Here is a 25065-nt window from a genome sequence, read left to right on the forward strand (position 1 = left end):
TGTGTGCAAATTAAGTAGACTAATAATATACCTCACTTGCACCGCAAGCAATTAATTAATTTAAAAGCTGTAGATTATGCCTGAACTTAATTTACTTAATTTGTATCATATATTGTCAAAAGTTTGCCTTGGGGAAAAAAAACTTAAAATAACAGAGAAGCTTTACATACCAAAGTGGACCAAGAAAATAATTTAAAAACTTGATATGAAAAAGCCTACAGCATCCAGTGAGCTCATCCCAGGTGCCTCATGATGCCACATTACACACCTCCCATAACCTCACCAACAAGCTATCATCACAGACATTTCAATCATGGTGTTTAAATGAGTCTATTAACCCCACTACTTAAATGCCTACAAACACGAAAAAAGGGACAAAGGGTGGGCCAACGAGAGCCAGGAAGAGGGGTTGACCTGCCACGGGGGTTGACCTGGCCCCCCGGGGGTGACCCCCCAGCTGACCCAGCACGCGGTCACCTGCCACTGTTACGTCACTCATTCATCCCAGTCAGCTGTTTCTTGTTTACACTCCTTCGCTAACTTCAAAATGAGTAGAGGCTCGTGTGGGCCCCCGCAAGCTTTCACACACAACCCATCCACGACAACTCACGCAATTAACGTGTCCTCGCGTCCATGTGGGCGCGGGCGGTATCGGGGGCTCCCGCGGCCCTCCCGGAGGCTCCTACACACGCCCAAACTTCACAAATCGGCCAATCTCTCGTTCCTTTGAGCGTGAAGTTGCACAAGACCGAAAACGGTGGGCTTGTTTTGGCTACACAACTTCTTCCGCGATCACATACATTGACTCACTTGCCCAACTCTCGCCTAGTCTCAAAAATGGCATTGCAAAAAGGCTTCTCGTATTATTTGACGCTAGAATAAAATATTTTGAAGGGGAAAAAAGAGCAATAAATTATAATTAAATTATTTAATGTAGAACTACTTTCATGAGCGAATGAGAAACCCTGGAGATGCAAGGCGGGAAGGCGGCCCTGAGAGGCAAAGCGGGAACTTTAATTTATTAATTTATTAGCTGTTAAAGAGCCATTCAAGCGGAAAAGTCGTGGTTTAAAACACTCTGGTTAATGAAGTGAGAATGGTGGTCATTTAAAGGGTTTTAAATAACTTCTATATTTCGCGAGAATAAAAATCACTGACCGTCATTGGTAGAGCTGTCATGGAGGACCAATAAGCTCAACTATCTTTCCAAGATTGATTAAAATAAGTTTTTCCTTGTATATATTGAATTAAAACAATGAATTTAAGATAAAATTAACAACAAATAAAGAAATCTTCAAATCTGTAAGATAAAACTGCACAAACGTCGACTATTATATATCCTAACAAATCTGGCTTTAACTCATCCACAAAATAACTCATTCCCGTTACACAAATCCACCAAAAACCAGCTAATGTTACCATCACAATTTTCCGGAACAGAAGAAGGAATAGTAAGAGGGAGAGGGAGAGTGAGAGAGAGGCATGAGAGGGCAGGAAAGACCAGCCACCATAAGCCAGGGAAGGGTAGTTGAACCTCCCCTAAGGGGGGAATACTCCAGTGGCTCTAATGTTCCATTGGTTGTGTTATTCGGCTTTTTGAAGCAGGAGGTGGAGCAGGGACGCTCTCTCTCACTCTCTCTCACTCTCCCTCACTCTCCCTCACTCACTCTCCCTCACTCTCACTCCACCAGCGCCCTCACTGCTACATATGGCAAGTTACAGTTTGCGCTTCCTATTGTGTAACAAGTCAATTATTAGCACAAGATCCCGTTTATTCTCCCGGGAAATAATAATATAAATAATAATTCATATGCACTTAATTACTAAAGTGTATATTATTATAAATATGTCAATTATATTATTATATTTATCAATATAAAACTATTAGCTTAAGAATAAGCATAATAAACTTAATAATATATAATACCTTGATGTGACTTATAAAATAGATTATAAAATAAAAATATTAATAATCGAAAGTTGAATGTATAAATAATAAGTGATTTTTTTTAATGGTTGTTAAATGTTTTAAAAAGTGGAAAAAAAGATGGTAATATAGTGAAAATGAGATAAATGAGAGGAAGAGAAGAAGGACTATAGGAACGTGTGGTTAATTACTCTGGGTCAGTCTGATGGCCTCGTCCAGAGGAGGTGGTTGATAATCTCTCTATTTCCTGTGTTACATCAAGACTTACAGGTGTGTGTGTGTGTAACGAGGTGATTAGGTGGTACTGTGCCTTGTTATATGTCAGCAGATAAGACATGTGTTAGAGGAATATCATACCACCAACTGCTGGTATATTTTTGGGGGACCTGAATTTTAATGACTTGGGGGATTATATAATTAAGATCGTATCTTCCTAGTGACACATCAACAAAAATTATGCTGTATGAGATATGTTGAAAGTTTTACCGAGGAAATATCTTATTTTTTATATTTTTTTTAAAGAAGACATATGTATTTTTGGGGGTTTAAAGAGGCAGTATGTGTGTGATGGAGGCCTATAAGCCTACATTGCTCTGTGATAGGCCGTGTGAGAGGCCTATATTAGGCCTCTAGTATAGGCCTATAGATTGCTCACTAGGCTGCTGATCCTTCACATATATATTTGACCACTAATAAGTTAATACTAATTAAAACCCTTCTATCCCTGAGGCCAGAGATTATATTTTTGAAACATTTCCTGTATGTATATCTCTCCTCTACATTATTCAGTTGACTTAAAGTTCTTGAGATACCACAGAGCCATATATATACATATGTTCTCTAGGTCTGTTTAATTGCTAACTTGCTCATTTAAACAGGCTAATTTGGCTGAGAATCCAGTTCCTAAACTCATATAATTACACTTTCCCAAGTGTAATTACTGTACATAATGTACACCAAGAGTTCATAAAGTGCAATGTCAAAGTTTAATATTTATTTTAATGTGTTTGTTCAGTGGTCAGGACTAATGTATTCACAAGGATTACAACAGCATAAGCTATATATTTAATATTTAATTATCATGTAGTACTATATATTACATTTGATTTTGATTGTTACTTTAATATGTACTGTAAATGATACTCAATCTGTGAATGGTAGTGGACACTCTACCCATCCTATGAGTGGTAGTGAAAGTCTCCCCCCATACCCCATCCTGTGAGTTGCAGTGGAGCCCACACCCATTCTATAAGGGGCAGAGAACCCCATACCCCATTCTGTGAGTGATAATGGAGCCTGCACCCATACTATAAATAGCACAGAACCCCATACCCCATCCTGTAAGTGATAGTGGAGCCCACACCCATCCTATAAGTGGCACAGAACCCCCATACCCCATCCTGTGAGTGATAGTGGAGCCCACACCCATCCTGTAAGTGGCACAGAACCCCCATACCCCATCCTGTGAGTGATAGTGGAGCCCACACCCATCCTGTAAGTGGCACAGAACCCCCATACCCCATCCTGTGAGTGATAGTGGAGCCCACACCCATCCTGTAAGTGGCACAGAACCCCCATACCCCATCCTGTGAGTGATAGTGGAGCCCACACCCATCTTGTGGAGGACAGTATAAAAGGTTACAGATGCACAGAGGCTCGGGAACACAACCCCCCAAAAGTCATTTAGCTAAGCAAGTTTCAAACCAATAAGTGAGTTATTTGAGTGTCTGTGTGTGTGATTTTTCACCTACTGCACAGTACGTATATAACAGTTTAGTGATGTATGTCACCAAGGTATAATGTATGGAGTACAGTTTTATACAATACAATACAAAATATTCTGTAAATGCTATATTATAATGCTTAATAAGATAAAGAAATTAGATCATCAACAGTAATGGGAATGGGGGGAAGGTTACTTCCTAACTTACTAGATGATACTCAGGGGAGGTGTGGATCAATTATATAAGCAATCTATAGCAAATACTCATCATTACGGGCTATTCATGTCCGCGCCACCTTCTGGGTGGCTTAATCTTTATCAATCGAATACATACACATACAGCCTCACTCCTGTGCCAGGGAAGTCCACTACTGGCTCACCATAGTCCGTGCTACTTGCAACTTTTGTTCCGAGTAGCTAAATCTAAAACAACAACATGAATAACTATATTATGGGCTATTCATGCCCGTGCCACCTCCGGGGTGGCTTAATCTTTATCAATCGATTAACCATAAGTCTAACTCCAAGAGTGGTTCAGTAAAGACGCTTGAGAGATGCGTCACATCTTCAACATTCACCAACAACAATGTAACACTCGGCGGGTCCAGTTCTTACCCTCACAAGAGGGTATCCTTCAGCTTACCCTTACCCTTCAGCTTACCCTTACCCTTCAGCTTCCACACACAGCAGACTAGTAGGTTAGGAAGTAGTGTTAACTGTAATTAGGAAAGCGTTATGCATTTGTCATTAGTGGACTAAGTAGAATTAACAAATCACTCTCATTATCTGCACATAAGCTTAGGAGCAAGTATATTACTGACATAAATATATTACAATAGGAGTAATATATATAGGAGTAGTATATATATAGGAGTAATATATATACTTACTCTTATATATTACAATATATAGGAGCAAGTATATTACTGATATAATATACAGTACTTGTTACAATGACATAAAATTAAAGTCCAGAAATAGGGTAACTCTCCAAAAAGAAATAAAGAATTGAATAAGTCACTTAATTAAAACACATTAACAAGCATCTAATTGTCTACCATTTTGTATCCTTCATACATACTGTATAATATATCCAAAACACTACTGTATTAACTATTCATCCTCACCCTTGCTTTTTGAAGTCTGGTAATAACTTGTGTATTACACTTGCTTAGTGCCAACAGCATAGAGCCACATCAGCATGTATATAAATCTTACAAATTTACTTGCGATTCTCTCAATCTATAAAGTTAACTATATCTCCAGTGTTATTATTGCCATTATATACTGCACTTTGCTTAAATATTACTGTACAGTATATAAATTGATGAAAGGGAGTATAAAGTACAAAGGGAATATAAACAAGGTTTTATATATATCAACACAAAATAGAACATAAAACAATGTATTTAAATTGGAGAAGTATAGATTCATTAAAAATATTATTTATAAATAAACCATATAACATTATCACATGCATTCTTTAAAAATATTGTACAGCAAAAATGTTTGTGTTCATCTTTAATACAAAATGTTTATGCTTTAATCACATATAAAACACATTGTTATAATTCAACGTTAAATTTACTTTCCAGTGTGATGGCCACCCGTGGAAGGCCACGAGGTGCTAACCGAGGGCGAGGCCGAGGGAGTAGAACAGTTGACCCATCCTTCAAGTACACACTGAGTCGTGGGGTAAGTCATAATATTACTCCAAGATGGCCACCTGGTACGGCACATTTGTCTTTGTAGTATGTGTGCTATGACTTCTTCTACATGTTTTCCCACATAGTATGATAACAGCTTCCTTTGTTGATTGAAGATCAAGTTTTCTTTTAAATCTTCTCATAATTATTATATTTTTATAAAATTAAGTGTCAAAGTAGTAATATTGCCTTTTCTGGTTGGCCAATCAGGAGCTTTCTGAACTGTTACAATGGAGCTTCCAATCCTAGGGATATGCATCAGGGATCTGTGAACAGCTGAGCCTACTGGAAACAAGTACCAAAATCTGACTGCATATATCTATGGGATGAGGAGGACTGGGTATTATATAACGACTGAAAACCGAGAAAAAAAACTTGCTAGAAATAATAGATATATTAAAACAAGCAACTGTTTGAAGGGAAATGATTAACCTTGAAAACCAAGTAAACAATCATTGCTGCAGAATAAACACCCTAGCTGACTCCCTAGGGGCCTGTCAGCTGAGTGGACAGTGCTTCGGATTTGAAGCCCTGAGGTTCCGGGTTTGATCCCCGGTGGAGGCAGAAACAAATGGGCAGAGTTTCTTTCACCCTGATGGCCCCCTGTTACCTAGCTGTAAATAGGTACCTGGGAGTTAGACAGCTGCTACGGGCTGCTTCCTAGGGGTGTGTAAGAAAAAAAAAAGAGGCCTGGTCAAGGACCAGGCCACGGGGATGCTAAGCCCTGAAATCATCTCAAGATAACTCAAGATACAGTACAGGTAGTTGTAATGTGCCTGACTGCCACCAGATGGCAGCCCAGGTCACCTAGGGTCATAGCTAGCCAGCTAGAGAAATGCAAACTCCTCAACTCACGTGAAAAATAAAGGAACAGGGCACGTACTGGCAGCTACCGAGTTCCCGTCAGTGAAAAAGAGTGCCTCATTATATTAAATACTTGATTTTTGGGAAGGCTTCCTCAGTAGCTCACCTTGCTAATGCTTAATGGCACCTCAGCAAAAGCTGCCTTTACTGAAAGGAAAACAAAAAATGATAAAACAGTAAAGATTGACTGGGCTTACCTGTTGGAGAAGATGATAAGAGAGGAGGTCCCAGAAGAGAGCAACATCACTTCAATGCCAGATGCTCAAGTGCCACACAGACATGGTGAGGGATATCCACCAAGTAGCAGGAGGTAAATACTCTTTTGGACTACAAAGTCCTGAGCCCGGATATTCACAGTGCACATATTGGCAAAGAAAGACGATAAAGCAGCAACCTTCCACACATCGTGAGAGTGGGAATAAACCACCGGCTGACTAAACTTACCTTAGAGAAATGGGTCTAGGAACTAGAAATGTGAGACAGGATTGACAAATCATTAAAGTGCACATCTTGAATATGTAGCATGCAAACAACTCTGCACTGTGGCCACAGGACAGTGCATGTGATGTGCACTTCTGGTCAGACAATTTCTATGGTAAAAGCCCTCCAGGAGGCAAACATCTCATTCTTAGCTATACAAAAAAAAAAAGAGAAGACTATAGGTACAGAAAACTGACATAAAGGAACAAAAACCAGCATTGAATGTTCACTAATGAAATGCCTGTTTCTGGTAGGGTCTTGGTGGCTCCCTGGAGTTAGCTCACTGAAATAGCTCCTCCTGCTAAGTCACATCAGTCATAGGAGTTGTGTATAGTATACTTAGAGCCTTGTCCTCTCAAAAAGGCACAGGTAACAGGTGTGTGTTACAATCATTCCTTCCGAGAAATCATCCATAAAATAAATGAAGTAATACAGACAACTGCAAGGCTCACAGAAAGCAAAGTACTGAAACAGACAAATAACTCAACAAAAGATTCATTCAGATTAAGTCAAAACCTCACCTAGTTAAGTCTGACCTCCAACAGGTGACAGGACCACCTGGAACTTCCCGTGTCATGGAAGCTCCTGCTTCCATGACATCTTGACCTCAGCCCAATGCTGAAGACCATGAACTAACACCCCAGGTCTGAGTGGGGAGGGGGATGTTCGACCATTTGGGCTGGACAGTAGAGCGACTGTCTTGCTTCATGCAGGTCGGTGTTCAATCCCCGATGAAGTGGATGAGCACCATTCCCCCCGTCCCATCCCAAATCCTTATCCTGACCCCTTCTAAGTGCTTTAAAGTCATAATGGCTTAACACTTTTTCCTGATAGGTTCCCTAACCTTTCTCCCTGGTTGGAGAAAAGGAGGAGGGGGGGGGGGGGACTGCCTCAAGTCCCTACCAGAAAGAGGCATTTCATTACATTCAGTATTGGTTTTCTGGTGGAGCTGAATGGTTGCTCCCTGAAGCTAACCAGGTAAATTCAGGTAACTAACAACAGAGGAGGAGAAGGAACATATAGGAGGTTTCAGGGAAGAGAGTGAAAACAGCTCTCTTGAAGATGAGATTCCAGGAGGTACCCAACTCAGGGCAACACTAGCTCGATGTGGACTAAGAATATTGGGTAATGAGCTAATGAGAGATAACTTTCAAAGCGGTGCCAAGGAGATGTCGGTGCCAGCTCCATCAAGGCAAAATTATAAGAGACAATAGTGTTAGGCATGAGATGCTGATCAACAAACAACCAAGACAAAAAGGACAAAACAACTAGAATGAGTTCAGAGGAGACATAATGAAGAGAGACAAAGAGGCAAAAGGAGTGCCAAGAAATGTCATTCGGCCATCTACACACAACAGTACATACAGTATAGAAATTGGGTCAAAGAGTCCAGACATGAAGATTGGCGGAGATCGTTGAACCTAACCAACCAGGCTGAGACTCATACCTAAGACTGCGAGCAGCTGCATCATACAGCCTGGTGGATCACACCAGCAATGAGGAGGCCTGGTCAGAGTGATCTGACCAGGCCACCAGGGAAGCACGAGCCCTGTGATCAAAGAGAACATAGAGTGATAATAATAGAGTAATAATCCTCTGCAGTGCATGCTTCAGAGAGGCAGGCAGGCAGGTGTACATGGAACTGCCTTCTGCCCATGTCCTTGGTTAAAACCAAAGCAAATGAGCAGTTCTCAAGGGGCATAAAAAAAGAACTGCCCAGGAACACCTGAAAGATGGTTCTAACTTTCCACCGCTCAAGTATTTGGGGTATGGCAAATACCATATCAAGCTCCCCCAAGGAAAACAGAGGGATGCCATTAAGCCAGGATGAAACAGGAACCTTGCAAAAGAGCTAGAAGGCTAAACCCACAACAAACACAGCCTAGGCTCTGAAACCCTCAGATTCCCCAGAATCCGGATTAAGAGGAGGGTGCACAAGGGGTCCACACAGCAAAACCAGACAGGCAACAGAATGAGGAACAGCAAAAAGTGTATGACAAAACACTAGCCACTCCATCCCCAAAACCCCATAAATGAAATAGGCTAACTCCAGGGCAACTATACGAGCACCAAGCCACACACAAAAGCAGGTAAACAAACCTGAAGTGGCTACCGCCTGGGGAACCTCATTACTGTACGTAATAGTAAATAAAACCTAAAAGATGTAGGCTTGAATCAAACAGTAGACCAGCGAACCAGTACATTGCAGGCTGTTGGGGAAGAGAGTAATACCTACCCTCCCTCTGATACCTAATATCAGAGGGAGACAATAAAATTGATCGTTGTTCTATAGTAAAACTGACTGATAACCCTTAAACTTGCAAGTGATAACCCTCATACTCAGCAATTCAATCTTCATGACATGTAGAAGACCTACAGGACTTATCAGGGCCTGAAGAAATATCCAAGCAGGATATCCAGGCACTATGGACACTCACCGAAAGTACTAATGCCAAACACAGGCCTGAAGAGCATCGGAGATATGCAGTATAGACAAGCACGCAAACCCTAGGAGAAAATAGGCCGCACACAACATATAAATTATGCAGAAAGCATTAAGAACTATGACAAAGAAAGAGATCTAGCAGTAGTTCTGAGTAGTAGACCACCAGAGGACCACATAAATGACATTGTGTCAGGTGCATATGTTATGCTTCCAACTTCAAAATTGCTTTTAAATACTGTACATGGATGGTGAGATATTAAAGAAATTGTTCATGACTTTTGTGAGACCAAAATTGGAATATGTAGCAGTTGAATGATGCCCATATCTCAAAAAAACACATCAATAAACTGGTAAAAGTGCAAAGCCATACAACAAAATGGCTTCCTGAACAGAAAAACAAGAGCTACGAGGAAAGGTTAGAAGTGTTAATTATGCCAAAGCTAGAAGAAAGTGAGAGGCAATTCAATCACTACAGTAAAGATAAAATAGTAAAGGGAATTACAAAATTGACAGAGGAATTCTTGAAACCTACAACTCAAAGAATTCATAGATTCAAGCTAAGGAAACAAAATTGCCAAAAAATATTAAAACATTATCTTTTGCAAACAAAGTGGTAGATGAACAAATCCATAAAGGCTGTGACGAAAATTCGAACCTGCATCCGAGAGCATCCTCGTCACGGATTTATTCATTTGATGCATCACGCTATTGTGATTTCTGTGTGTAAAGTGGTAGATAGTTGGAACAAGATAAGTGAAAAGGCGGTGGATGTGAAAACCGTCAGCATTGTAATTTCAGTGTTATATGAAAGAGTACTGGGAAGATGGGACACTACTAGCATAGCTGTCATCCTGTAACTACACTTAGGTAATTAACCCACAGCAAAAATCCCAAATGCCCCCAAACTACAAGGCCTTGTAGAGGAGTCCAAGATTCTTCCATTATCCAGAGTGTGGCACCCTACACAGTAGTACTGTATGCCTCTTAGGGGGACAAACTCCTAGCTTTCAGGAGAAGTCACTCTTTCAGAGCAAGAGCAATGCCAAAACGAGTGCTTAGAAAAGAGCTGCCCTAAGAGTATGCATCTCAATGTGAAGAATATACTGGGTCCACTCAGAACTGTAGTCCCATAGTCCGTGGTATAGTGGTTAAGACATTCGCCTGGTGTTTCGCGAGCACTTTGTTCTGGGCTCATATTCTGGCCTGGGTGCCAATCTTTAACTGTAGCCTCTGTTTACCCAACAGTAAAATGGGTATCTGGTTAATAAACGATTTGGCGGGGTCATATTCCGGGGAACATAGTATTAAGGACTTGCCCAAAACGCTATACGGGCTAGTGGCTGTACAAGAATGTAAGAACTCTTGTATATATAAATAAATACAAATAAATAAGTGAGGCTTGAAAATCATGCCCATGAAACAAATAGCCAAGTTGAAAATGGCACACAAATGGGCCCCTATGTCAATGTCCAAGAGATGTCCTACACTTGCAAAAAAAGTGGGACTCACTACTGCTGGCAATTCGGGTACATCCAATTTCAAAGATGTCAGTAACAGGACTGAGGCTAAAATGGAGTGAAAGCTAGGAGCTCCTGGAGGTGCTGCCACCTGTTGATGGCATGCTATTACTAGGAAGGTTTGACCTAGTCTGAGCAAATCATTTGTAGTGTCATTTGGCTGTTTTAGTCTTTGCTTTCAGTGAACCCTACAGTTATCTATATTGCATCACTTTCTTTAGGATGTTTTCTTGGTGATAGTGATCTTAACAATCCCCTGGTTCCCGAGGCTCTTTAATGGGGCCAGGTTCTGGCATTGGTCCCTTGTAGACCATACAGGAATTGTAGTGCTGGTGTGGCTCGCTAGTGGGAAGCCATTCGGCTCATCCAGAAAACCATGTTTCCAGAGAAGAGTGTGTAGCTTGCTAACCATACAAAAGGTCAGATGCAAGAGCCAAAAGGAAACCCCCCATAAAAAAAATCCTCAGTCTACTAACTTCAGAAAGGTACTCTGTACCATAGACCCTGACTTATTGACCAAACTCTCACAAGTCAAGCCTGGCCACAGGCCGGGCTTGAGGAGTAGAAGAACTCCCAGAACCCCATCAAGCAGGTATTGCCTTTGTGCCGGCTCCCTTGATAATGGAATCCTTGTGTTCTACAAGTTCCTTTCTCTGCTGTTGCCAGCCCTAATTTGGCCAACTGCTTGCATCCATTTTGTGATGGGGAACACTGATTACTTGTCAGCATATCAAGTAAATGTGCAACAGCCTAAATTTTGCCTGCCTGGTACCAACTGGGCTGAATTTGGCTGTGGGGGTTCTCTGCTAGTTTCTCCAGGGATTCTTATTTTTCTTTTTGCTGGAACTGTTGCAACTGTGTTAAGAGTAATATAGTTATTCCAAGTTCTCAGAAGTTCTATTGTAATCAATTAAAATTTAAAGGTTTTCTGATAATCACAGTGTAATTACAATCAACATATGTTCCAAAGGAATTATACAAACTGTTGATAATGTCTAGCAAGCAAACTTTCCCTTCAGTCAATTTACAAGTAACCTGGGCCTAGAAACCAGTCAGGTGAGTGAGAATATAAGCCACCAGAATCACAGCATTGAGTCAGTCAAGTTTCAACTGTTACACAAGATGCTACTTGCCTTGCTTCAAAGTAGACAGCCAATCTCGGCCTTATCCGAGCTTTCCGCTCTCGTCCTCATTTGAGCTCGCCAGTCTCGCCCTCCTTCGAACTCTCAATCCCCAGCCTCGCTCAAGCTCTGCTTTCTGCTTCAGGCCTCACACAAGGTCTCTGGTTACCTGCAGCTTTACATCCTACCATACTCTGCCAGCAGGATTAACTCCACTAGCAGCACATAACAAGCATCTGCATCTCAACCTATTATGACACCATCGTAGCATTTCTAACATCCTACTCCTAATAACCAAACTTTAGTAAACAACATACACTTTGGATGTTATCACCCAAAATTGTTTGTTATGGAACCTTGCACACCCCAGTTGCAGTGTGGCTTCCTCTTTGTTGACCCATTTCTTCTCTGATTGCTTAGCTAGTTTAGCCAATTTTGTCTAACTAACCTAATACTGTCCTGCCTGGGAGTCTTAACCCAGAATTCTCAATTGTGAGTCGAGAATGAACCCGACTGTACTTCCGGGACCCTTAAGTTTATCTGTACAGTAAATATAATTTACTGCATACATTTAATTTTATATAATTATGGATAATATTTTTGCAAATTTTGTGTTCTTCAACAGCTTTGTTTTTATTGCAGGGTTTTTTCCATAGCCCAAGTCCACAAGGTATGGATATTCCTGAAGATGAACGACCAAAGCGCTTGAAGGTAAAGTGACATGATGTTCCTTTTTTTTTTTTTTTTTTGCAGAACATTGACTTTCCAGTATACAGTGTGACCATGATTATCTCAACCAATTGGTACCTCCAAGATGTTTGGATGAAAGTCTGGATGATCAAATATATGGTTGTGTTGCGTAATTCCCGTTAATTTGTTAATTTTATATTTAGTATTTTAACATGTTTTTTATTATTATTATTTTCTACAACAGAAGTGGCCACACTAAAAGTACTTGTATCGGTATTTTGAAAGGAATGTGTCAATATATATTTAGGAAACCAATGAAACCTGTATTTGGTATAAATAAGTGCCCTCCACCACTGAAATGTATCAAGGCTTGACAATATTGAAGGTTAATCCTCATTTACCAGATATGCACAGATTAATGGTGGTGAAGAACTGGAAATTTGTATGTCTGGATAATACAAGAATCCATAAAGTGGGGATCCAGAAAAGGAAGTGGGGAGGGGGTTCTACTTTATTACATTTGTGTAACCTGGAGCATAGTAGATGATACCTATATTAATCTATGTCTGGTTTATAAGTGTTGATCTAGTGTTTTTGTTTAAATGGTTTGCAGAATTTATGTTTATGGTAATATAGGTACTGTATGTCGACTAACCATGGACTTCCTCTTTGCCCAAATTTAACACTAAGCCCCTCTCTCTCTCTTCATAATCATTACTTCTCTCACATATATCAGCAAAACTTTCATCTAATTTTAACATAAACCTATTATTATCTGGAAGAAAAAATGCATCGTGTGTATACATCAAATTTGGAAAACCTCATTTTTTGTGACATGATCAAACAAGGCAAGGAGATGCTAATTCATAATAAAGGTAAGTAAATACAATACATTGAAATAATAGATTGAAAATTTTTATGGGAAATTTTTAAATTGTGTAAGATAGTGTGAGGGTGCTTTAACTACCTGTATTGACTGCACTGCATACAATGGCACCAATCCCAGTGGTGGTGCCTGTGCACAGGCACCACCATTAATTAGCAGTAATTAAAGTATGAGACCGCAGCTGCCGAGGTTCACCATATCTTAGATGGTGAAAGGGTGTTGCAAGATGTTGATCTCCCAATGATCATATGGATACTGTACCTCCTGTTTAAGGCTGTAGCACATCGATTCCCAAAGCCTGTACCGAAATATATAAATAGTAAAAGAATGCGGGAGCAGTACTTATGGAAGGGTTGATGAAAAGTTACCATTATTACAAAAATAGTTTTATTCAGTAAACTTACTTCTAGTATACAGGGAGCTTTCGTTATATTAATCACGAGCGTCAATTGCAGAAAGCTAAACGAAAGCACATGCACAGCAGGACTCGTTCCCATGGCATTAATTAATATGCCGAGACACTGGGTCATGGTCCTCTAGTTTCAGCCTGTCCTTATAATCAAAGGCCAAAGTCCATTCCATGCATCTGCCAAACCCGCTCTTTATGAATAAAAAACGGTTTACACACGACTTACAATTGATGATGTCTAATCACTTCCGGAACAAGTGCTTTGCTGACGATTTTTATTCGAACCAAAACACGGTAAATGCTTCACCTACGTACTGCAAATACAAATAATTGCCTACAGAACCTAAACACCTAGCCTAACAAATACTTAAATATGCACAATATGCTAATATAAAATAATATTAATTTATATTTGAGAAAATTACTATTTTGAAAGAACTGCATGTTAAAATTTATGAATTTGGGGTGCGACCCCAAAGACACATTTAATAATGTGTCTTTGGGGTCGACCACAAGATGGAATGGACTTGGTCTGAAGACAGGTTGCTTGCTTGGGCACAAAGTGAACTGACAGAACACTCGTGAACACTATGATGTCAACTGCACACAGCAATGGCAGTAACAAGGGACACTGACCAGAGTAACTGTAAGGAAAAGTCGTGGCTAGACAGGGAGGTCGGACCTAGTGTTCACACGATCACCAGTTCGACCTTTATTTAATAACAAATTAGACGAGAAGGTGGTGGAGGCCAAAACCGTCAGTAGTTTCAAAGTGTTATATGACAAAGAGTGCTGGGAAGACGGGACACCACAAGCATAGCTCTCATCCTGTAACTACACTTAGGTAATTACAGTAAGAATCTCACAATGGCAGAGTTATGATGGGATTCCCAAAGAGGGAAAAAAGAGAGGTTGGCTTCCTAATTGGCATTGGAAGGTAAACCATGATGTTATTTGTAAGACTTTAACTTTGTAAGACTATAGAGTCTGACAATTAGTGCTTGATAGTTCAGGTTACAATATGAGCCTTGGTGTCACAAAGCAGTTTGGTAGTTCAGACATTTCAGGTTGTCTTGATAACAAAGCCTGTTGGCTGGGTGCTGCTTCAAGCAGCATAGGCATAAGTATAATTACCTAAGTGTAGTTACAGGATGAGAGCTACGCTCATGGTGTCTCCTCTTCCCAGCACTCTTGTCATATAACACTTTGAAATTATTGACGGTTTTTGCCTCCACCACCTTCTCACCTAACTTGCTCCAACCGTCTACCACTCTGTTCATGAAAGTGAAATTTCCTATATTTCTTTGGCAGGTTTGCTTAGTTAGCAAAGGTCTCACGAATTCTTCCCTATCAGTTTTGTCCATTCCTGTTACTATTTTGTTTGTAGTGATGATATCACCTCTTTTTATTTTATCTTCAAGTTTTGGTATATATAATGCCTCTAACCTCTCCTTGTAGCTCTTGTCTTTCAGTTCCAGGAGCCATTTAGTTGCATGTTTTTACTTGAAACATTAATTGTTAGTGATTCTTTATCATCCTTAATTGCGCTCCACTTTTAAAACACAACTGCAACATGCTCGCATCTGAAGCTAGATACAAATACAGTACAACAAAATTATTAATGATGTAACTGAATCCATTTTATGTGGATTCCATCTCATGTTGGCCTCCAAATGCATGATAGAGCTAATGAGTTAGCTAAAGAGTCTGCCTTCAAAGGAGTTCATTAGTACCTTGGACAGCCTATAAGCACTCTGAAAGCAATAATACAACAAGAATGTAAACAAAACCTTGTAGATCTGAAGAAAGTGAAATTGACACTAGTACTGTAATTCCATCTATCATCATACTATAATGCAAGAAGAGCCACACATCTCTGGATCATCCAATAAAATCAGCAGACTCCTAGATGTTACTACTGCTCGGCTTAGACTCGGCTATAAGTATCTCTAGGAATTTTCATTACTTGCTGATGTTGACCTGACCAAATGTAAACTGTATCAACTAAATTATTTACACAGCCTGCATGACTATGTTGGAGTGCAAAAAGATACATGAATTCAGAGTCAATTCTATAACAAATGTTCAAGAAATATGTAAATATTTCATTCAAAATGATCTGCTAACTGTAGGCAGTAACTGGGTGATTGTAACCTATCCACGGCTGCCTACTAGATGGGTGGATGGGGTGTGCAGGATAACCATATCAATTATGACACTAGTTCTCCACATGCGTCAGTTGCTGAATTTAGCGACAGTACATGTGGTCAGTCTCAAGCCCATTGTTGATGTGACGATGTGCATTGAATCTTGTAACTAGCTCATAAAAACTGTAACTTGCTTATCTAAATGAATTTTTGGGGTTCAGTCTCTGAGCCCATTGTGTGCCTCTGTAACCCTTTTCACTACTGCCCACAGAATGGTTATGGGGTGCATATTTAATTAGCTAAACTAACTTAACATCCATAGCAAATCCACACATGCACTGCGTCTTGTTCATCAAATCAGGTGAGTAAATCCAGCATGGAAAGTGTGTTTCAACTGCAGATTCACCAAACTGAGGTTCCACTGTAAATAGGAGCTGCCTTGCACAGGCTAAAAGGCCTGCAAATTCATTTATTCTTAAAGAAGGTTGCACGAGGTGTTGTATTTGTTTTTCCAGATATGTTTTCCCATTCTGTGTGGGATGTCATGCAAAATGGTAGCGGTGAAAGCCTGCAGGATTTGTCGGCTGAAAGAGTAGTAACATTGGAGAACAAGTAGCTCTCTGTAGATGGAGGATGTGGTAAAGGTTATGCTGTGAGCATCCAAAGGGGGTTGGTTGGAATTGTTTTGCCAACTGCCATGCATTGTTGAGTCTGCAATGTTGCCGTGTTATCTACTCCCTTCCCACTTTGCAATGGTGGGTTTTGTGCTGACAGGGTCATTAGTCATTCATCGTTACTTTGGGCTGGTGGGATCTGCATGAGGGTTACATCACAGGGTCAGTCTAGGAAGGTGAGTAAAGCTTGGCTGCATTTACTTTTGATGATTCTGAGGTGTGATATATATATATATTATTATTTATTATTTAAATTTTTTTGTATTTATTTTACAGTATATATACAAGAGTTCTTACATTCTTTTAAAGCCACTAGCATGCATAGTGTTTCGGGCAGGTCCTTAATCTCATTTTTCCCGGAATTCAACCTGCCAAATTGTTTAACAACCAGGTACCCATTCACTACTGAGTGAACAGAGACGTACACTTAAGGATTGGCGCCTAGTCGATCCTTCCTGACAAGGATACGAACCCAGGCCAAATCACTTGTGAAGGGCAGGGGGGGTGGTTGTACTGTATTACCACCGAGTCACAGGGACTATGCAGTATTTATATATATAATATATACTGTGTGTGTAAATCACGAAAATTAACACGTGATGAAAAATGTGAGTGTCAGACGACGAAGGAAGAATTGAAACAGGAATTTCCTTAAGTACTTTCGTATTTAATAATACATCTTCTGAAGGAATCTTCAGAATTATATACTGTATGTATATATACAGTATATGTTATATTGTGACGAGAATCTGGAATAGAGCAGTGGCAATTCAGGCAGGTGTTGTGTCCATTGCACATTAATAAAAAATATATATTGCTTGATACCTCTACGGTGTGAGAGCTGCGAGTAAAAACCGGAGAATAAACACTTCAAACATTTAATATAATAAAAAAAATTTTTTTACACAAAATGACAAGTGACAATTAATAAAAACAAAACCCCTTATCCACTTGGCTTGCACACAATCAAAAGAGAAATATATACATGTGAAATTTACGTTAAATAATAATGGTGCAGGTTAATATTTTATACAAAATGCTGTGTGCATCTACCGTCACCATTGGGGGCGAGAGTTGATGTTACAGCTGAGAGCACTCCATTCCATTCCATTCAGGGGGACCATTCAGGCTTATCTAATTAAAGTCAGACAAGCTATTCTCTGATAGAGAACAATAGGAATTTTCTTCAGATATATATAATCTGATTTTTATTACACATTTAACTTGATCTTTCAGCAAGTTAAAACTGATACTTTCGCATTTGAGAATCTCCATCTAAGAGATTTGTCAGATGAACAGGGACATAATTTCAGTGTTTGTCATGGGCGCTATTTTTACAGATACAGTACTGTACGCCCCTGATTGAGTCCCTCAAGGCGATGATGTGTATAAATTGTTCCCTTTTATAAATTCCTAAGATCTTTTCTAATAGCAAGACTTCACACAACTGTTCTCAGAGAAGACTATGTACTGAAATTTGTGTTCCTTACTAAGCATATGCTTTTATTATTATTATTAAATTAGTATTCTATAGGATAAATGGGGGACCTTTATAAGCCACTGGGTTCTTGTCCTGATCGAGGCCACTAGAGATATGGTTGCCCTCAGGTAAATTCAAGTAAATCTATGAAACTAGATTATCATTTACTTATTTACCTAAATTTACCTAAGGGCCTCTAACACAATAGTGACCTCGATGAGGATAGCAAGCTGGTGGCTTGTCAAAGGTCCCCTATTTATCCTATAGAATACTACTGTAATTTAATAATAATAATAATAATAATAATAATAATAATAAAAACATATTCTTATAAAAACATTTGTTCTGATTATTTTTTCCAGCTGGATTATAAAATTCAAGAGGTTTGGCATTTATGGCTTCGGCGGGTAGGTGGTTCCATGAGTACAATCCAGTGGATGAAAAGCATCTCCTGTTTTCTGTCCTACACTGTGATTTGTTGAGCTTGAAACCACTGTTACTGTACTTGTTTGTGTTAAATCTGACCTTTTGAAGAAATTATCTGGGTCAACATCCTCCAAATTGTTCACTATATTGAACGTTTCGATGAAACACACACAAAATGTGTAATTAAATAACTACCTTCTTTTCTTTAAAGTCAAAAGCACCCCTGATAATTCCTAGGGTTTAGTTATAATTTGTTATTGCTGCACCAGCCTGTTGTGCAACTTTAATTGAATAATGATTCTGATGATTGAATAATGATGACTGATGATGAAAAGGACTCCAAGGTCCTTTTCATCATCAGTCCTATGCAAGGTAATGTTAATTTGATGATTGTGACGTGGAATAGCTGGTTACCGTTTCCCCCCAAAAAATTGAGCAGGTTTGTGAAGCGAGATCTATTTTTAATAAGCCCATGTTGCGTTGATTTTACAAGATTTTTCACTGCGAGAGAGATGGTGAATGAATGCCTCCCTTAGGATTCTCTCCATGACCTTCCAGATGTGATCGGACGATAGTTTTCTGCCGAGCTCTTTTTCTGCATTTTTAATTAAATAGGGGTGACGTTTTAATATTTTTAACACAACGTTAACGCCTAGCTGAGCTAATTGTTCTCCTGTAAAGGCATACAAAGCAGTGGAGCCACAGTAGGTTGTGTGGCAAGTAATCAATACACAGTTGGCATTGTTTGCATGAGTGGCAGCGAGGTTATCTTCGCCGCCATGCCTTTATATAGCAAAGATGCTCATCTCAATGACGCAGGATATCTTTCTTCCTTATCTGTAAGCATTGCCACCGTCTGGTATTTATACCCGCCACCTGCCGGTTCTACCGTAATTCATGAAAACCGGTATTGCATACATGACTGTTCAGCCAGAGCAGCTGGGAAACCGGTTTAACACATGATCTGGGTTAAGATGGTGTTGAAGCATCAGAGAAAACGTGCTGGGTAGGAAGGGTGACGATGAAATTCCTCTTTTTCATCAATTCTTTGTTAGTTTTTGTTTTTGAGATTCCTCATTCACAACTTAATCAAATTAAAAAATGCAAGAGGGTAATTTATGATAACGGCGTATTAAAAATCTATTCAAATAGTATAAAATGTCATTAAATGTTTTTTTTAACATACGGCATATATATCTTTATTTCTATGGTTGGGTTGCCAAAATAACACAAAATTTATGCATAACCATTGGTTGGTAGCTGAAATATCGGCAACTGTAAATTAATTCTTTAAATGGGAAGAGCTGCAATGCCCTTTCAGTATGTACAGTTTTCTCAGCAGTTTAGCCTGGTTGACAAATATGGAGACTTTGTTTACATCTGTTGTAGGGGGGGGGAGAGGGCAGACAAGGTCATTTGAGATACATAACACTGTTGTGTACCCCAGGGCACGTCACACACCTCTACTAGTCAACATGGCCACTGTATTTTTTGTATTTGGTTCATTTATTATTTACCCCATACCCAGCGGACGTGAGCGGTAGTGGTAAAGGTTACAGTGCCTCTGTAACCTCATAATGGGCTCAGGACCTGAACCAACACAAAATTCATTTAGTTAAGCAAGTTACAGTTTTGTGAAGCATGATACATGGTTTAATGCATAGTATATGATATATATAGAGCTAGTACATACAATACCTAAAGCCACTAATACACATAGCGTTTCGGGCAAATACTTCTATCAACGGTCTCGACTCACATTTTATATTATTATGTTTGTTCAACATCTCTAGTACTTCAGTTAAAGTCCCTCGGATTGTACTATACTTGTACACGCTCACAGTGTTAATGGTTTATAAGTGCTTTATCACTTTTTAAAAAAACTGGTATGAATTCTGTCGCGCCGCAAAACTTTCCTGGGGTTTGACGTCAACACTGGAGGTGTGGCGCCCATAGTACCACTAGGCTACCACAGCCCCCTGCCCACGAATCATGGTGGTTGTAGGTGAAGCCATGGTGGGTACCGTAGTGCTGAGGTGGTTGTAGGTGAAGCCTTGGTGGGTACCGTAGTTCAGAGGTGGTTGTAGGTGAAGCCATGGTGGGTACCGTATTAGAGGTGGTTGTAGATGAAGCCATGGTGGGTACCGTAGTTCAGAGATGGTTGTAGGTGAAGCCATGGTGGTACCGTAGTACGGAGGTAGTTGTAGGTGAGGCCATGGTGGGTACCGTAGTGCTGAGGTAGTTGTAGGTGAAGCCATGGTGGGTACCGTAGTTCAAAGATGGTTGGGCCAGGCCAACGTGTAAGGCAAGTAGCTCCTTTGGTTGTACCTCACCCCAGTCTCCAACATAACTTCCATAACCATTATACTGTCTACCTATGACCCAAAAGTAATATCACATTGATCTGTCTAGTTACTGCGTTAGATAAGATAGTCAAATCAGCGCTGTTATTAATTGTTGGGTATCAAGCGAGTGTGTAAGAACATGGTGGAGAATACTGGGTCACTAAACACGTCCCGGTTCTTGGCCGCCAGCCATCACACCACAACATGAGCTGGTGTAAACAGTATCCATGGAACACCCCCTGTCTAAGGAGGGCTGGTCCTTCTTAAAGCACCCCCTGTCTAAGGAGGACTGGTCCCCCTCTTAAAGCACCCCCTGTCTAAGGAGGACTGGTCCCCTCTTAAAGCACCCCCTGTCTGAGGAGGACGGGTCTACCCTCGAGGCTGGATAGGTGGTTGACGTTCTCCATGTGCGGTGTACATGTGAGCGCTCAAGTGGTAGAAGACTTGCACCTGTGTATGTGATGCTGTTCGTTCGTGGCAAGCCGTGCCTGGGAGTGAGTCTGGGATGGTACTTTTGCTCCTGTGGCAGTATGTGGAGGCGTGGAGGAGGGTTCCAGGGGTGGGGTGGGGGGTGCCTGTCTGCTTGTCGGGATGCATGTCATCGCTTTCTCTTCTTGCATTCATAGTTGTGAGTGAGGGTGTGGAAGACTGTAAGAGTGGTTAAGACGAGCTTGCCGCTTGTCAGATGTACACGTTGAGGCGAGGTGTTGCAGGGCCGGCCTGGGGGATGTGTGAGCACTGCTGTGCAATGCTCTACGATACGTTGACAACCTGGCCTGCTCTGGCCATGTAGGTTTGGCTTTTGCTCTTCTTGAGCATCTGATGTATTTTGAGCACTACTGGAGGGAGGGAGAGAGAGAGAGTGAGGAAAGTGTGCATGGCATGTGAGAGGCCGGTGTGCGCGTCCTGTCTCCGTGTATTGATTGACTTCGCAAGTGTCGTCTGCTACATGAGAAGTTGTGACTTGTTAGGGAGTTTCTTCGGGTGCATGTGGTGACAGTGTGTGTGAATGCATGTGCAGCAAGAATTTGACTGGGCACTGTCTCTGTCACAACAGTTGTATTGGTAGTGTAGTTGACTGCGGAAGTGGAGCGATGCTGTTAGCCCACCTCCCTCATACTGTGTTCTACAATGTGTGTACACAGAATGAAAACGTTCAAACCTGTATGGACTTGGATGAAGTATTTGCCTACTAATTGTAAGCTATAGTGGAGGGCAGGTGTTGGGTGTGTGAGTGTATGAAGTAGTGACACAGGAATATAGGAGGATATATATTCTCGTGCTCGACCCAGAGTGTGTTAGTAGCCTACCATGCAGGCTGGTAGACTAGGCTCGCAGCTCACGTTCTCTCCTGACTCCGTGTATGGCTAACCATTTTGTGAGATGGCCACATAGCGGGAATGTATAGCTGGCTCTTAGCTGTACTCACCTAGTTGTGCTTGCGGGGGTTGAGCTCTGGCTCTTTGGTCTCGCCTCTCAACCGTTAATCAACAGATGTACAGGTTCCTGAGCCTACTGGGCTCTATCATGTCTACACTTGAAACTGCGTGTGGAGTCAGCCTCCACCACATCACTTCCTAATGCATTCCATTTGTCAAACACTGACACTAAAAAAAGATCTTTCTAATATTTCTGTGGCTCATTTGGGCACTCAGTTTCCACCTGTGTCCCCTAAAAAAAATACCTGTGTATACCTAAGGCAGTTAATACAAAACTGGTTGCTCCCAATTCAAGTACGTTTATGGAGACAAGGAAAAAATACATCTCAAAGGGATAGCGTAGCTTAGGCTATCTGATGTAGGCTGCTGGCCGGACACGTCACCCACATATTTCCTGTTTACTCGAGTTGTTTACACAACCTTATCATTTCAGCGTCATATTTAATACTCTGTAATTATTTCGGATGAAAATGGATTTTTGTTGTAAATTTAGGATGTATAAAAAATTGATGAATTTAACAAAATGACAAATGAGAGTTTATTATATCAATTTTGCTGGCACTAGGCTCGATATTAAAAGTTTATTTACAAAAATCTGCACATTATTTCAGAATGCTGTTGCATCAATATATAGCATGTTTGGTCATGAAGGAGTTCAGGTGTTTGCTTGGGTCTTTTAAATTCTCCTGATGATACATGGGGGGGGGTGGGGGTGGGGCTGGCCTGGGTGGGGACACATGGTGGGGCTGGCCTGGGTGGGGACACATGGTGGGGCTGGCCTGGGTGGGGACACATGGTGGGGCTGGCCTGGGTGGGGACACATGGTGGGGCTGGCCTGGGTGGGGACACATGGTGGGGCTGGCCTGGGTGATGACACATGGTGGGGCTGGCCTGGGTGATGACACATGGTGGGGCTGGCCTGGGTGGTGACACATGGTGGGGCTGGCCTGGGTGATGACACATGGGGGGCTGGCCTGGGTGGTGACACATGGTGGGGCTGGCCTGGGTGATGACACATGGTGGGGCTGGCCTGGGTGGTGACACATGAACTAGCCTTCGTACTTAACCTTACAACCAGTAAGGCGGTGGTCACCTTGTGTGAATTGTCAGTCAGCACACAATGCTGCACAACAGCCGTGACGTCAGCACACAACCCCCCCCCGTCATATAGATATAGACATATATGTATATGCGCGTAAGTATCCACTGGGAAAATGACACCAAAGCTCCATTTTCCTAGTGGATAGTTACGCATCCCATGATTTTGTTTGTGATTATGCTGCATATATGTGAGATTGTGTAGGAAAATGGAATTGTTGGTTGGTGGAGAGTGCTAGAGTATTGTTGTGTGTGGTGCGTGTAGGGGACTGGGCCAGCAGCAGCTAGGTCGCCTCTCCTTCTGACACCCAGCTGGTGCTGAGAGCAGTCTCTAGTGGCCCCTTATCACCCGTTATCAGCCTGGTTATCTTCGTATGTCTGCTTCCCACATCGTCTAAATGCCACCTATAAACATTACCCTTTTGGGTATCATTGTTACCACACGCACGCACGCAAAATGTGTACTGTGTCGGGAATAGAAATCCCCCCAATTTCTATATTGTATACTAACAAGCTTCAAACTACAGGAACCGAGGCCGTCTTAATCTAAACACAACCAATCCTAGGCCTAACATAAGTCATCTTAGGCCTAGTGCATTATACACTATATTAGGCTAAAGAGAGGTTATATTCTTGCCTTATTCCCCGGGCTGTCTTCAAAATAATAAACATTAGAGGGAAAGGCGAGGCTCGGAAGCTGTAGCCTCTGACACGGCAAGCACAGTTAGGCGAGTACGTGAGGAATACACTTTTAATTAGCTGATAATTTATGGTTTCGTTTTACCTGTGCTATTTACACCGCATTAAAGGCACTGTTTTAATAACAAATTAATGAATAAAATTTGTGCTCATAACTCTTAAAATGTAAATAGAATGCCCAAGTGCTCAGGTCTTCTACTTGTGTGGTTGGCTGGCGCTCTCTCTCTCGTGGTACTGGGTGTGGTGGTAATGGGTGAGCACAGCAGGTAACAAGCAGCTGTGAAGGCTGGCTGGAGGTGCCTGATTGCAGGTGTAGCAAGCGGGTTAATGTCTGACTCTTGGGTGTATTACTGGCGGGACTCTAGGCTAGTAGGACCCACAAACAGAAAACGGGAACATACGGCAATTTCGCCAGCCGCTTCCATTTTCTAGTACGACAGTTTTTGGCCTTAGATGCAAGATACGTCAGAATGCATCGTGCTATTAGCCCGATAGAGATCTCGTGATCTTGCTTGAGATCACGCAAGACCTCAAGCAAAGGTGCACGAGGTAGCACAACGAAGCAACTCAACAGAAAAGATGAGACAACATTGGTTGTTGGGCTTCTGAAATAAGATATGAAGGCAGAGTTTTTGTTATAGAAATTCACATAATAGGATGAGGAGCGGGGGTTAGAACAGCTTTCGAAAGTTTTGATTACAATTAGAGAAGGTGAAGGGGGGATTAGGAAGGGGGAGGAATGTGGCATTTGACCACAAGTGTGGCCAGTGGCCTGTGAGTCGTTGCCACAGCCAAGGCCAGGCTGGCGAGGCTCAGGCCATGGTGACGTGACCAGTGACGAGAGGATGGTGAGGTGGGCAGTGGAGCACGAGGCAGCACTGGTGAGACAGTGGTGGTGTTAAAGACCAAGGATGGTTGCGTGCTGGTAGGGCCAGCCTGGCCGGGAGCTTCGTGTACACGAGGCCAGTCTTCTGGGTCATGGCAGACC

At 41.3% G+C, this 25065-nt stretch overlaps 1 protein-coding gene and 1 long non-coding RNA gene across 4 annotated transcripts in view; one reads left to right on the top strand and one right to left on the bottom strand.

Annotated features, from left to right (window-relative positions):
- LOC123771921 (uncharacterized bromodomain-containing protein 10) overlaps positions 1–795 on the bottom strand; it is a 47213-nt gene extending 46418 nt beyond the window's left edge. For 2 of the 3 annotated variants that reach the window (XM_045764724.2, XM_045764723.2), the window contains exon 1: positions 611–795. The gene's annotated coding sequence lies outside the window, so the exon portion shown is untranslated. Of the gene's footprint in view, positions 1–414; positions 539–610 lie in introns of those variants that run through there. The other variant, XM_069337862.1, reaches the window with a different exon arrangement.
- Positions 796–1437: 642 nt separating this feature from the next.
- LOC138372405 (uncharacterized) lies at positions 1438–12822 on the top strand. The gene is made up of 3 exons (XR_011230851.1): positions 1438–1711; positions 5246–5345; positions 12427–12822. It is a non-coding gene; the product is annotated as an uncharacterized lncRNA (long non-coding RNA).
- The last annotated feature ends 12243 nt before the right edge of the window (positions 12823–25065 follow it).

The sequence above is a fragment of the Procambarus clarkii genome, chromosome 38 (genome assembly GCF_040958095.1).
Source record: "Procambarus clarkii isolate CNS0578487 chromosome 38, FALCON_Pclarkii_2.0, whole genome shotgun sequence".
NCBI lineage: Eukaryota > Metazoa > Arthropoda > Malacostraca > Decapoda > Cambaridae > Procambarus > Procambarus clarkii.